General features: G+C 54.8%; 1 protein-coding gene across 8 annotated transcripts in view; it reads right to left on the bottom strand.

Moving 5' to 3' along the window:
- SHANK2 (SH3 and multiple ankyrin repeat domains 2) overlaps nucleotides 1–11643 on the bottom strand; it is a 566663-nt gene extending 555020 nt beyond the window's left edge. For 5 of the 8 annotated variants that reach the window (XM_086383906.1, XM_086383907.1, XM_086383909.1 and 2 more), the window contains exon 1: nucleotides 11130–11642. The gene's annotated coding sequence lies outside the window, so the exon portion shown is untranslated. Of the gene's footprint in view, nucleotides 1–10069; nucleotides 11030–11129 lie in introns of those variants that run through there. The other 3 variants (XM_086383908.1, XM_086383911.1, XM_086383905.1) reach the window with 3 other exon arrangements.
- Nucleotides 11644–12964: the final 1321 nt, after the last annotated feature.

Below are 12964 nucleotides of genomic sequence, written 5' to 3'. Positions count from 1 at the left end.
GAAGAATCGTAGCATTGACTGCACAGACCTTTGTCAGGAAGTGATGTCTCTGCTTTTTAATACACTGTCTAGGTTTGTCACAGCTTTTCTTCCAAGGAGCAAGCATCTTTTAACTCCATGGTTGCAATGTCCACATTGATTCTGGAGCCCAAGAAAATGAAATCTGACAGTTTCCATCATTTTCCAGTAATTTCCCCCATCTGCTTGCCATGACATGATGGGACCAGATGCCATGATCATAGTTTTTTGAATGTTGAGTTTTAAACCAGCTTTTTTACTCTCCTTTCGCCTTCATCAAGAGGCTCTTTAGTTCCTCTTCATTTTCTGCCATTAAAGTGGTATCATCTGCATATTTGAGGTTATTGGTATTTCTCCTGGCAATCCTGATTCCAGCTTGTGATTCATCCGTCCCAGCATTTTGCATGATGCACTATACATATAAGTTACATAAGTAGGGTGACAATATATAGCCTGTCGTACTCCTTTCCCAATTTGAAACCAGTCTGTTGTTCCATGTCCAGTTTTAACTGTTGCTTCTTGTCCTGCCTACAGATTTCTCAGGAAGCAGGTAATGTGATCTGATATTCTCATCTCATTAAGAATATTTCACAGTTTGTTGTGATCCACAGTCAAAGGCTTTAACATAGTCAATGAAGCAGAAGTAGATTTTTTTTTTGGAATTCCCTTGCTTTTTCTATGATTCAGCATATGTTGGCAATTTGATCTCTGGTTTCTCTGTCTTTTCTAAATCCAGCTTGTACATCTGGAAGTTCTCAGTTTACATGGTGTTGAAGCCTCGACTGTAAGATTTTGAGCATCACTTTACTAGCGTGTGAGATGAGCGCAACTGTGCGGTAGTTTGAGCATTCTTTGGCATTGCCTTTCTTTGGGACTGGAATGAAAACTGACCTTTTCCAATTGAGAGAGTCAGTTCCTAGGGAGGTTGATAGGGAGTCTAGGGTCCCCAAGGAGAGAGGGGTCTGAAATTCTCAAGGAGGAAGAAAGGACAAACTTTTTTCCTTTCTCCACATTCCTTAGGATTATATAACAATAATGTATCTTGCCTAAGGAGTGTCTTTGGATTCAACCTTCTGTTATCTTAAAATGTTAATTATGGGAGTAGACCTGGTCTTTACAAGGATGTATCTTGCCTGAGGACAGTGTTATCTTAAAATGTAAATTATGGGAGTAAGTCTGATGAGGTCTTTACAACCTCCAGATGTTCTTTGGATTATATAACTTCATTGTTAACACTAGCAAGTGGGTACTCTTTCTGCCCCTTTCTGATGCCTATGTCAGAAGCTTTTTCTATCTCCTTTATACTTTAATAAAACTTTATTACACAAAAGCTCTGAACGATCAAGCCTCGTCTCTGGCCCCGGATTGAATTCTTCTCCTCCGGGGGCCAAGAATCCCGGTGTATTCGCGTGATTCAACAACAACCTTTCACAATCCTGTGGCCACTGCTGAGTTTTCCAAATTCGCTGGTATAATGAGTGCAGCACTTTCACAGCATCAGTTTTTAAGATTAGAAATAGCTCAGCTGGAATTCCATCACCTCCACTAGCCTTTTGTTTGCAGTGATGCTTCCTAAGGCCCGTGTGACTTCACATTCCAGGATGTCTCCCTCTAGGTGAGTGATCACACTTTTATGGTTATCTGGGTCATTAAGAGCTTTTTTGTATAGCTCTTCTGTGTATTCTTGCCACCTCTTCTTAATGTCTTCTGCTTCTGTTAGGTCCATACCATTTCTGTCCTTTATTGTGCCATCTTTGCATGAAATGTTCCCTTGGTATCTCCAGTTTTCTTAAAGAAATCTCTAGTCTTCCCCATTCTATCGTTTTCCTCTATTTCTTTGCACTGGTCACTTAGGAAGGCTTTCTTATCGCTCCTTGCTGTTCTCTGGAACTCTGCATTCACTTGGGTGTATCTTTCCCTTTCTCCTTTGCTTTTTCACTGAGCTTCTTTTCTTAGCTATTTGAAGGCCTCCTCAGACAACCACTTTGCGTTCTTGCATTTCTTTTTCTTGGGGATGGTTTTGGTCACCACCTCCTGTACAATGTCACCAACCTCTATCCACAGCTGTTCAGGCACTCTGTCCACCAGATCTAGTCCCTTGAATCTATCCATCACCTGCACTGGACGATCATAAGGGATTTGATTCAGGTCATAGCTGAATGGCCTAGGGGTTCTCTTTATTCTCTTCATTTTGAGCCTGAATTTTGCAATAAAGAGCTGACGATCTGAGCCACAGTCAGCTCCAGGTCTTGTTTTTGCTAACTGTATAGATCTTCTCCATTTCTGGCTACAAATAATATAATCAATCTGACTTCGGTACTGACCATGTGGTGATGTCCATGCGTAGAGTGGAGGGAAGGGAGGGTCCCTAATTCTGCACCGTGGGGTGGACGGCTGCCTGGCGCAGGTCCTGGCAGCCAGGCTGGCTCCCTCCACCTTGGTTTACTCCCCCAGAGAATGGGCGTGAGGACACAAGTGCCCCCTCTGGGGACTGCATCACGGACGGGGCGCGTCCACACGGTGAAGCCTGCGGGCCCACACGCTCGCTGTCACCCTGATTTTTTTTTTATTTTTTATTGAAGGATAATTGCTTTACATAATTTTGTTGTTTTCTGTCAAACCTCAACGTGAATCAGCCACAGGTACACATATATCCCTGATTTTCACGACGTAAAGTCATCAAGATGGGCCACGAGAAAGAGAGACGGAGGGAAAGACGACTCTGGGAGCCCGTCTGGCCCGGCAGTGGCAGTGACTGCCTGGATCCCCTAATACGCCCCTGAGCCTGGTCTGAGTGGGTGTCCGCCCCCCTCAACCCAAAGACCCTCACCAGAAACAGGCTGATGGAGAGACCGCAGAATCCAGACACCCCTGCCGTCACTCACCGGCCCGGGACACGCCCAGAAGGACCCAGAAGGATCAGGACACACCCACACAGGCAGCCCCCACGCAGTTCTGGACCATTTCCCTGCAGGAAAGCCAAGAAGCCTTGAAACCCTTGGAAACCCAGAGCGTGCCAATTACCACCCCATGTCTGGAGAATCATTAACCACACACACCAGGCTCGCCACAGCCATCTTCAGGAATTCCACCCCCAGCTTCACCTGGACTCCGCGTTCAACAACAAAACCATTTAACCACAGCTGAAGGTTTGCCCCACCCCCCTTCCCCGGGCGCCAGCTTTGTGAACACCCCGGCAGTCATCCGGGTGGAGGTAAATCCACGTGCCACCTGCCATGACCCGGCATCCTGGAGGCGGTGGCAGGGAGTGGCCAGACTGTCCCCGGGTCTGAACCCTCAGGGTGAGGCCAAGAAAGAGCAGGCCAGTGGCCTGCCTGGGCGCTGGACATCCACCTGGGAGGGGAAGTCTGGACCCACTGATGCCATCCAGCCATGTGACAAGGGCTACTCTGAACCAGTGCCCTCCCATCCCTGGGCAACAGAGAAGCAAGACCTGGTCCTTTCCTGGGGAACTGCCTGCCTGGTGACGGGTCCCCCATGCAGCACAGGCCAACACCAGTGTTTGCCAGACCCCTGTCCAGGGTGATGGGGGCGGGGATCAAGAAAATCCTGAGAAACGAGCCGCTGTGCCCTGGGCTTTGAGGGGCACGGTCAAGCGGGCAGAAGCACCCCTTCACCACTCACCCAGCCTGCCTCCTCCACAGGGCAGGGGGCCCAGAATTTCCAGGAAGGTTCCAGGGCTCATTTCCCTCCTTCAAGCCAGGCCCCAGCAGGTGTGACCCTCTACCTGGGCCCCTCCCGGGACTCAAACTGGAGAGCCATGGTCCCGCGGCTCCGTCCTCCCCTTCGCCAGGCCCAAGCCACGCCACAGGCCCGAGAGCCCCGGGAAGGGTCCCGGGGGGAGCCGCTCCCCGCCCGGCCAGGACAACAGGCCCTGCCTCTCTCTCTCCTGCGCAGCCCTGGAAGGAGCCCTGAGTGAGCAGTTTGGGGCAAGACATCCGGTCCACAGCGGGGAACCACCTGCCAGAACCCAGAGGTCTGGGCTGAATCTTACCCAAACCCTTCTCCTCCCCTGCAGGGGCTGCAAAGTAAAACCCTTTTCAAGGGGCCCATTCTAAAGAGAATCAGTCTTCCCCGAAATCACTCTGTCACAGAAGGGCCTGGGACACATCCCTTTCCCCAACAGCCCCTCCCATCTTTTACCTACCAAAAGCCTTCCAGCCCTCTCTGAATCTTGTGGGGAGCAGACTCCCAAACCCCAAACAAAGGCTTTAATTCAAACACCTGAAACATCCACCTCCTGATCGCTAAGAGAGGCATTTCCAGCAATATTTTCCATTTCTAAAAATCTGTAATGTACTTACACTGCTTGATCGCAGGGCTTTCTCAATCCAAAAGGGATTTTTTTTTTTTTAATACTTAGCAGCTTGAGGTCACAGGAGAATTTTAAAGTCAATGTATGGATATTTTCCTTGCAGAGAACTACGCTTGATCAGTTAATAAGAAACCAACAAGCATGAAGACCCATAAGCTGGAGAGGACTCTTGGGAGTCCCTTGGACAACAGGGAGATCAAACCTGTCAGTCTTAAAGGAAGTCAACCTTGAATATTCATTGGAAGGATGGATGCTGAAGCTGAAGCTCCAATACTTTGGCCACCTGATGCAAAGAGCCGACTCACTGGAAAAAATCCTGATGCTGGGAAAGATTGAAGGCAAAAGGAGAAGAGGGTTGCATAGGATGAGACAGTCAGATAACATTCTTTACTCAATGGACATGAATCTGAGCAAACTCTGGGGAACAGAGAACGACAGGGAAGCCTGGCATGCTGAGTCCATGGGGTTGCAGAGAGTTGGACACAAGTTAGCGACTGAACAACAAAGATAAAAGTCTACGACATCAGGGTAAAACGCCTCGGGAAGCAGGGGGTATAAATCCAGGAAAGGAGAGGAGCAAAGAGCATCCCCTATAGGCCCTCAGTTACCTATCAAGAAAAGGTGGGTATCAAGTCACACTTTAGGCTGCAGTAGATATGGTTAAAGTCAGGAACAGTTCCTTTCCAAATGTCAGTGTTCACTCCCCAGACCAAGCTCTACATCCTGGGCAAATATTTAAACCTACGAAGCACAACTTTAGAAGCTGACTTGAAAACGCAGTGGGGGCACTTCCCTGGCGGCCCAGTGGCAAAGAGTCCGCCCTCCAGCACAGCGGGTGCGAGTTAGACCTCTGGTCGGGAGGCTAAGACCCCACATGCCTCTTGGCCAAAACACCAACACACGTAAAAGAGAGCATCACATTCAATAAAGACTTTAAAAATGGTCCACATCAAAAACTCTTCAAAAACAAAAACACGCAATGCTCTGGCATGCTTTATTTGCAGGGAGAGCTGGCCAAAGTGAGTAACACACTCTTTCTGGAAGATAAATCTGGACAATCCAACAGCGTTAAGTTTGGGTACAACATATAACCCTGGACTTGCCCAGCAAGAGACAGCAGAGAAACAGAGTGTTCTGTGACCAGGTGCCCACTGACGTGTAAGGAATGCCAGGAGACACCTGAGTGTGGGCAGGTGTGTGACGACATCGTAGTGTGGCGACCTGGGATGCCCTGAGACCCCTTCAGGCCCCCGACGACGCAGGGACGTAGGAGGAGTGTCATAGGGACACTCGGATGTTGGCCTTTCCCCCAGCCCCGCTGCATTCTCAAGGAAATCGTGGATTCTCAGTGAGTGGAAAGCAGAAGCCCGTGAGAATCTCGATGGCTTAATGAAGGGATTTGTGTGTGTCGGTTTCTAATGGACTCATGAATCATAATAAAGATGACTATAAAAAAAATAATAAAAAAAAACAAAGATGACTATATACCTAAGAAAACAGACAAGAAAGAAGGAAAGAAAGTGGGAGGGAGGGGGAAGGAAGGATGGATGGTACAAAGGTGTAGAGAGAGGTGGGAAGGAGAGGAAGGAAGGAACGGAGGCACTCGGCAGCTTTGACCTCTGGAGCCCGTGGCTTCATTCAGTCCCGAGAGTCAAAGGAAGCACTCCGGAAACCTCCCCAGGACCGTTTTCAAGCCCTGTCCCGCCCCTCCCTGCACTGGCTTCTGCCTCTACCCCCCTCCCCACACCAGGGGGTGACAGGAGCCTCAGCTGGCCCATCCCGGGACACATCTGTCAGCTCTGACCCAGTGCACTGGCCCAGAGCCCCGGGCCGGCTCAGGCCTGCCCGGTGGGGACGCGGGCTCCCCTTCCCCTTCCACCAAGACTGGAAGCCCATTCAGTGGTGGCCAGGCCTGTGCTGGATGTATTCTTGCCACCAGAGACCCACTTGAGAATAACCACGGGAGCCAGGGACAGTAACATTTTGAGCCCTTTCAAAGCATTTCTTGTATCTGCTTTCAAAGAAAAAAAAGGTCTATCACATCAGGAAGTGTGATCAGAAACTCTGGTTTTCACTTGCTGGCTACAGTTTTTCTCACACCATAGTAACAAGAGAAATAAACTTCTAACGGGATGAGTCTTCCCACTGGGTGACGTGTGCGGTGTGGGGGCTCAGGGCTGGGCTCTTCCAGGCTGCCTGGTGCGACCCCAGCTCCCATATTCCCTTGCTGTGTGGTCTGGGGCAAGAGGCTTCACTCCTCTGGGCTTCAGGCTCCTGATCTGTAAACTGGGAATAACCAATTGCACCAACCTCTTCATGGACGTTTTGTTTTGTTTGATGTGGACCATTTTTTTTAAAAACTTTACTGAATTGGTTACAATGTTGAAGCTGAAGTTGTAATACTTAGGCCACCTGATGGGAAGAGCCAGCTCATTGGAAAAGACCCTGAGGCTGGGTAAGATTGAGGGCAGGAGGAGAAGGGGCGACAGAGGATGAGATGGTTGGATGACCATCTCGAGGCACACGAGTTTGAGCAGACTGGGAGACAGTGCAGGGCAGGGAAGCCTGGCGTGCTGCGGTCCGCGGGGTGGGACAGGACCGAGCCACTGAACAACGACAACACTGTTTCTGCTTTACGTTTCAGATTTTTGGCCCCGAGGCACGCGGGATCTTAGCTCCCCGACCAGGGACTGACCAGGGACTGAACTGGCATCCCCTTCAATGCAGAGCGGAGTCTTATCCAGTGGACCACCAGGAAGTCCTTCTCTTCCTGGAGTTTCAGGAAACTTGGATGAGGTCATCTACAGCAAGGTACAGCGCCACGCTGGGCAGAAGGGGAGAAACTTAGAGTGGCCAGAGTTAAGAACCAGAGCATTCCTGATAGCTCCCAGGGCATCACAGCCATGATCTGACACCCCAGGCCTCGGCCAGGTTTTCTGCGATTTCTTCCTTTCCCAGATTGGGCTGGGGACGCTCTCGGTGCCCTACAGCACCCGACGGCCACCTGCATCACAGCTCCTGTGCTACCAGCACTGTCACCCCTCACATCTCCCCTCCAGCCTGGAACCTCCGGGGCAGCCCCCTGCCCCCAGCTCTGGGCCCCAGATGACTATTTGATGGGCTCATGTTTGCAAGACACAGAGAAAATCCAGTATAACCTAGATCACCTGTGAATGAATGCCCAGTCCTTTATTCGGGTGGGCGGGTCAAGGCCAGATCACAAGGGTCCCCGGGCCTGACTCTGAGCCCTTCACCCAGTCAGTCCCAGGTGAGGATGAGGGGGCTTCCAAGACAAAAACGATCAGGCCTTTGTTTGGGGTGTTTTCCTCCTCAATCTAGTCTTTCCCACAATGCAGAGGATTTAATAAAATGGCCCCGGGGGTGACTTGGAAGATCCTAAATGTTCCCTCCCTGGGGCTTGGGACAGCGTGAGGTGCAGGGAGTCTGTGCTTGTACGTTTTTCTCCAAGCTTCTCCAGCCACACACTCCCCCACCCCTGACTCCAGGAGCAACTACCGAGCCCAGGTCTGCAAGCCTGTTGCCAAGCTGGGCCTCGGGTTTACCAGGCAGAAGCTGGAAGCCTGGGGAACTGAGTTCAGCAACCAGGACCTGAGATCCACAGTGAAGGCACCCCACAATTCCCTCAGCACCTCCCAAACTGAGCCCCACTTTGGAAAAGCCTCCTGCACTCACCCGAGGTGACAAGGACACCAGGACTCTACCATCTGGAAATAGAGGGCGTAAGACAAAGAATTATTTTCCTATAAAAATCAGTGTGACTACTGTTTTCCTGCACATTGGTTAACTCCCCGCACCTTTCTCTTATTTCAAGCTTTTTCTTCTCTCTTTTTCATCACTGATGAAATTCAAAATGCAGCGCTATCTTGGAATGCCTTCCTCCTCCTCCTGGTGGCATGCCTCACACCTGACCCCATGGTCCAGGGCTTCTCCTACATAGGGGTCCCCCAGAGGCCTGGACCAAATCGCCTGCCCGAGATGACCCCTAGATGCCAGTAAGGGGGCTGTCCCCACAGCCCCAAGCACTTCAGAAAAACTAAAAAGGGAAAACCACAGGGAAACACACCTGCATATGAATAGGGCTTTCTAAAGCAATCGTGCTGGGAGCCAGGAGGCAGAAAGATTCCCTCCCCTCCCCCACCCCCCAAAGGATCCAATTCTTTCGGAGCCGCCAAGTGCTGTCAACATTGCCCACAGGGAAGCACCTTTACAGGCAAAATCACTTTATTCGTCAAGGACTCCTTTTGATTCCAGAAGAAGTACAGCCTCTTCCAAAGGAGCCCAAAGAAGCACCAGCTTTCCACTCAATTTTTTCTTCTTGGAAAAGCAGAAATTCCCCAGCACAACAACGGAACTGGCTTCCAGGAGGAGACTGCGCCCCAGGAGGAGACTGCGCCCCAGGAGGAGACTGCGCCCCAGGAGTTTTACATCCAGCCACTCGCACAGCGGCCTAATTCCTATTAACACAGGGTCGTCCTCTGGCCTCCTTAAGGATTCTGTGACTTCCTGGGCAAAGGTCCGTGCCAGCACTTATAAATCCCCCTTAAGGCAAGGCAGCGGCAGAGGATGAGATGGTTAGATAACATCACCGACTCAGTGGGACATGAATTTGAGCAAACTCCAGAAGATAGTATTCTTGCCTGGAGAATCCCCATGGACAGAGGATCCTGGCCGGCTATAGCCATGGGGTTGCAAAGAGTCAGACACGACTGAGCAACACACACACACACACACACATACACACACACCCCCAGAAGACAGTGGAGGACAGAGAAGCCTGGTGTTCTGCAGGCCATGGGGTCACAGAGTCAGACACGATTTAGCCCTCAGTGGGTACAAAGTTCCAGGCACACAGACGTTCAACCTTTTTATCAAATAGCACCCTTGTTATCGCGGACAAGTGGTTTGAAAACTCAGGTCTCCAAAAGCAGCCACCTCCGGGGGCTCTTCAGGACATCCCGAAGCCCCCAGGCGCGGAACAGGTGGTCACCAAGGATTCCTGACCGCGGCCACCAGGACACTGGCATGGAGCCCGGACCCAGCACCCACGGGCTCTCCCTGCGGCCGGGTAGGCCGAGCTGGCCGAGCCGAGGGCAAGTCCCAGGCAGAGACCGAGCCGCCATCCCTCCGCGGACGACTTCCGAAATTACCTCCCTGCTTCTTGGAGCTTAATTTAATTAGCGGATTGACCTCATTAACGTTGGAACTTGAGTTTCAAACAAAAACAGGTCATGAAACTATCCAATTTACTACCTCGAACTTCCACACGGGAACCGCTTTATTTTCGGAAAATCTCTGAGGATCCCTGGGACCATGCCCATAGCTGCTGCCCACCGGGGCCCCCAGGTACCCCGGGCTGAGCTCCCATCCGGGGGCCCAAGCGACTTCTCAGATCCAGCCGCCCAGGGTCGCTTTAAAAGCTCCGCCTGGAAAGCCCACTGTCACCAGCAGCGGCCTCGCCCCCTTCGGACACCCCCAGCCCCACGGAAACACTGACCTCGCCAACGCGCCCACCCTCCCATCCCGTGCCGTGTGGGCGCACCTACGCGCGGGAGGAGGCGCGCCGCGGTCCAGCACCCTCCGAATTCCAGCGGCGAGGTCCACCCCGTCCCCGGCACCTTCCGAACACGGAGCCAGGTCCACCTCAGCCCCCCACCCTCCGATCAGAGGCGGCGAGGCCCTCCACCCGGATCATACCTGCTCGCAAAATCCAGCGGCCCCAGCTCAGGCGGCGAGTGCGCGGTAGCGATCTCCAGGCGCCCCCCGCGGCCCGGACACCTTGCGGAGGCGCCAGGGCCACGGCGCTGCGCGGGCGCAGCTGCCCGGCAGCCGGGGAGGGATGCCCGGGCGAAAGTTGCCAGGGAAACTTGAGCAACTCGAGCGCGCCGGTGCCAGCCTCCTGCATAATTCAAGGGCGGCGGCGGCGGAGCAAGGGGGGCCACTCACCTGCCTCAGTCGGGCCCCCCAACCCGGCTGGGGCGCGCGGCGGGCAGAGGCCGGGCATCTGGCGGGGGCTCTGCTCGACCCCGGGGACCCGAGGGTCCATCCACGACTCCCGGGCCTGCGCCAGATGCGCCGGCCCCGGCCTCGCCGAGCCCGCTGCTCCAGCCGCGCGCACCTGGATGGGGGCTCTGGGAGCCGGTGCGGGGCCGGGGTAGCCGAGGCAGGGTCTCCGGGGACCTTGCGACCGCGGCACGGGTCCCCGCCCCCCGCGCGCCCTCTGGCGGCCCCGTGCCAGTTCCACCGCCAGGCATGCGGGCCCAGCTACCCGCGCCAGTGGGCGGCGACCTAGGGCAAGGAGACCCCGGGCAAGAGGCGGAGGTAGGTCCATCTGCGGTGCCCCAAGGGGAGGCGCTAGAGGTGAAGGGGGTTCATGGGCGCGGGGGACGAAGAGGGTGCTCCTGCGCTCTGCCCCACGCCGCTTCTAAAGCAGTTTAAATCGACCCCTAGTCCCGAACGAAACAGTGGGGGCGGCTGGGTGGGGATGTCTCCATAGAGAAGTGAGTCCCACCAGGACTCGAAGGACCCTTTCCCAACCCCCCACCCTCAGCCTCTGTGAGTCCAGGACCGCGCTTACCCAGTGGTTGGTGCTCCTGGACGCCAGAAGCACCCACAGGGCAGCTGATCCGCACGGCCGGGCTCCTAAGGGACCAGCCACTGTCCTTCCCGGCCACACACGGTGCCCCCCGCCACCCCCACCCTGCAACCGCAGCGCCCCGCGATGCCCCCACCCCACCCCCCGCCGCCTCCGCCTCACCTGGCTCGGGGCGCGGCTTCGGGAGTCCGGGCGGGTCGGAGCCCCCAGGGAAGGGCGGGCGTCTGCGCTCTCTGGGCTCGGCCGCGGGCTCCGGAGCTACGCCGAGCCCAGGCTGGCCGGAGCGCGGGAGCCGCCGCGGCCGCCGCCGCCGCCGCTGCTCAGGTATCCGGGTGGTGGGGGGGTGGGGGGACGCCGCGGCCCCGCCCCGCGCGGCAGCCGGGCTGGGGGCTCCGGGCAGGGGCGGCCGGACAGCCCTTCCCCCGGCCGGCCGCGAGCGGTCGGGGCCAGCGAGGGTGGGGGAGGGGTCCCCTTGGCGCCAAAGGACGCGCGCGGCCCGGGACTCACGTGCGCCCCTCGCCCGGGGTCTCCTCCCGCCCCGCGGAGGCCGGTCGACCCCGCCCCACCTGGCCCTGTCCAGCTGCAGCCCGCGGTGGCGACTCGGCCGCGGCGTGCGGGGTCTGTTGTAGCAACCGGGGGCCGGCGGGCGCCCGGGGCCGCCTCCGCCCGCCGCCCCGCCCCGCCCCGGGCTGCGTGGCTCGCCGCCCCCCCAACCGGTGAAACCCAGCGGACCTGAACGTCCCAGGATTTTGTAAAGCCCGGTTCCTTCTGCGCGGCCGGCTCCGGCCCGGGAGCGTTTTCTGTTTACAGGGCTCGGAAATGCAGAGCCGCTCGCACCTCCGAGGGTTTGCGGGGCAGATGCAAACTTTGTGCCTGGGCAGCGCGCCGCCGTCCGCCTGGATGGGCGCCTCCGTGCCGGGCGGGCCGACCCGCGTCTCGGCCCGCGGCCCTCCCAGCCATCCCGGGTAGGGGAATTAAAGCCCGCGGCTCACAGCAGGCACCCTCTGGGGAATCCTGTTATTATCCAGGACCCCGGCAGCGCTAGGTTTGCCAAAACCCCAAGGCGGATGTCCTAAGCCCCTGCCCCCCAGCCCCCGGCTCCGAGCTGGGAAGGTGGCTTTACTCCTCCCAACCTGGGGGTCCAAGCCACCGGCTCAAAACTTTTCTCAAGACCCTGATAATTCACTGGTCACTCCACCTGTCTCTGAGGACGCTAGGGAGGTTTCTGAGTCCTGAGATTGCCAGTATTCTGCCAAGGGAAAGCATTTCCGCCCGCCAAAGTGTGGACATTTGTGGGGAGAGGGGGTGGGTGGTTGGCAAACACCAGGGTCCGTCCGGGCTGTGACGTTCAGCAAGCCTTCCCCTATACAAAACCTCAATCCACGTCTCCCAATGAAGAATATATACGTGTGTGTATAAATATATATATATATATATTTTTAAGTCAATTTTATAGGACATGCCTGAGAGATCTGCATGGGCCAGTGACTTCAACATACCAAAGGCAAAGTTAAATATTTGCTCTAGATATCTTTTTTTTTCCTGCTTGTGTAATTGTCCCACATTTCAAAGAAGTCTTTAAAAGCACTTAGATTTTAAAAAAAGTTCTGTTTAGGGCCTCATAAGTTCGGGACACACGGGGGTAAAATGCTGGAAGTGCTTTAGGGCAGCTGACGGATGCGAACTCCTTTCTCTCCTCTGCTCCCTTAAGCATGAGATCTAGTAAAATATTTGCTGAATGAATAAAGGAGGCAATCAATCCAATAATAATAGTCCTTCAAACCGGAAGAATGAAGGCCTGGCAGGATCCTGCCAGTGGAGTGTCTTCTGCCTGGAAGCAGGGGATTGTCGTGGGGTGGGGGGCAGTTGGTCGGCAGAACCTTCTCCTGTTCTCTGGGTTCCTCTGGTGGGTCTTCTGGGAAGTTACAGGGAGTGAGGGGGTGGGGAGAGGGCTCTCTTCCACCCATCCCCCGCCATCCCAAATAAAACACGTTCCT

Source organism: Bos grunniens, chromosome 29 (assembly GCF_055505025.1).
Source record: "Bos grunniens cultivar Pamir isolate PY7600 chromosome 29, Bosgru_T2T1.0, whole genome shotgun sequence".
In the NCBI taxonomy this organism is placed as follows: Eukaryota; Metazoa; Chordata; class Mammalia; order Artiodactyla; family Bovidae; genus Bos; species Bos grunniens.
This window is presented reverse-complemented; position numbering and strand designations above follow the sequence as displayed.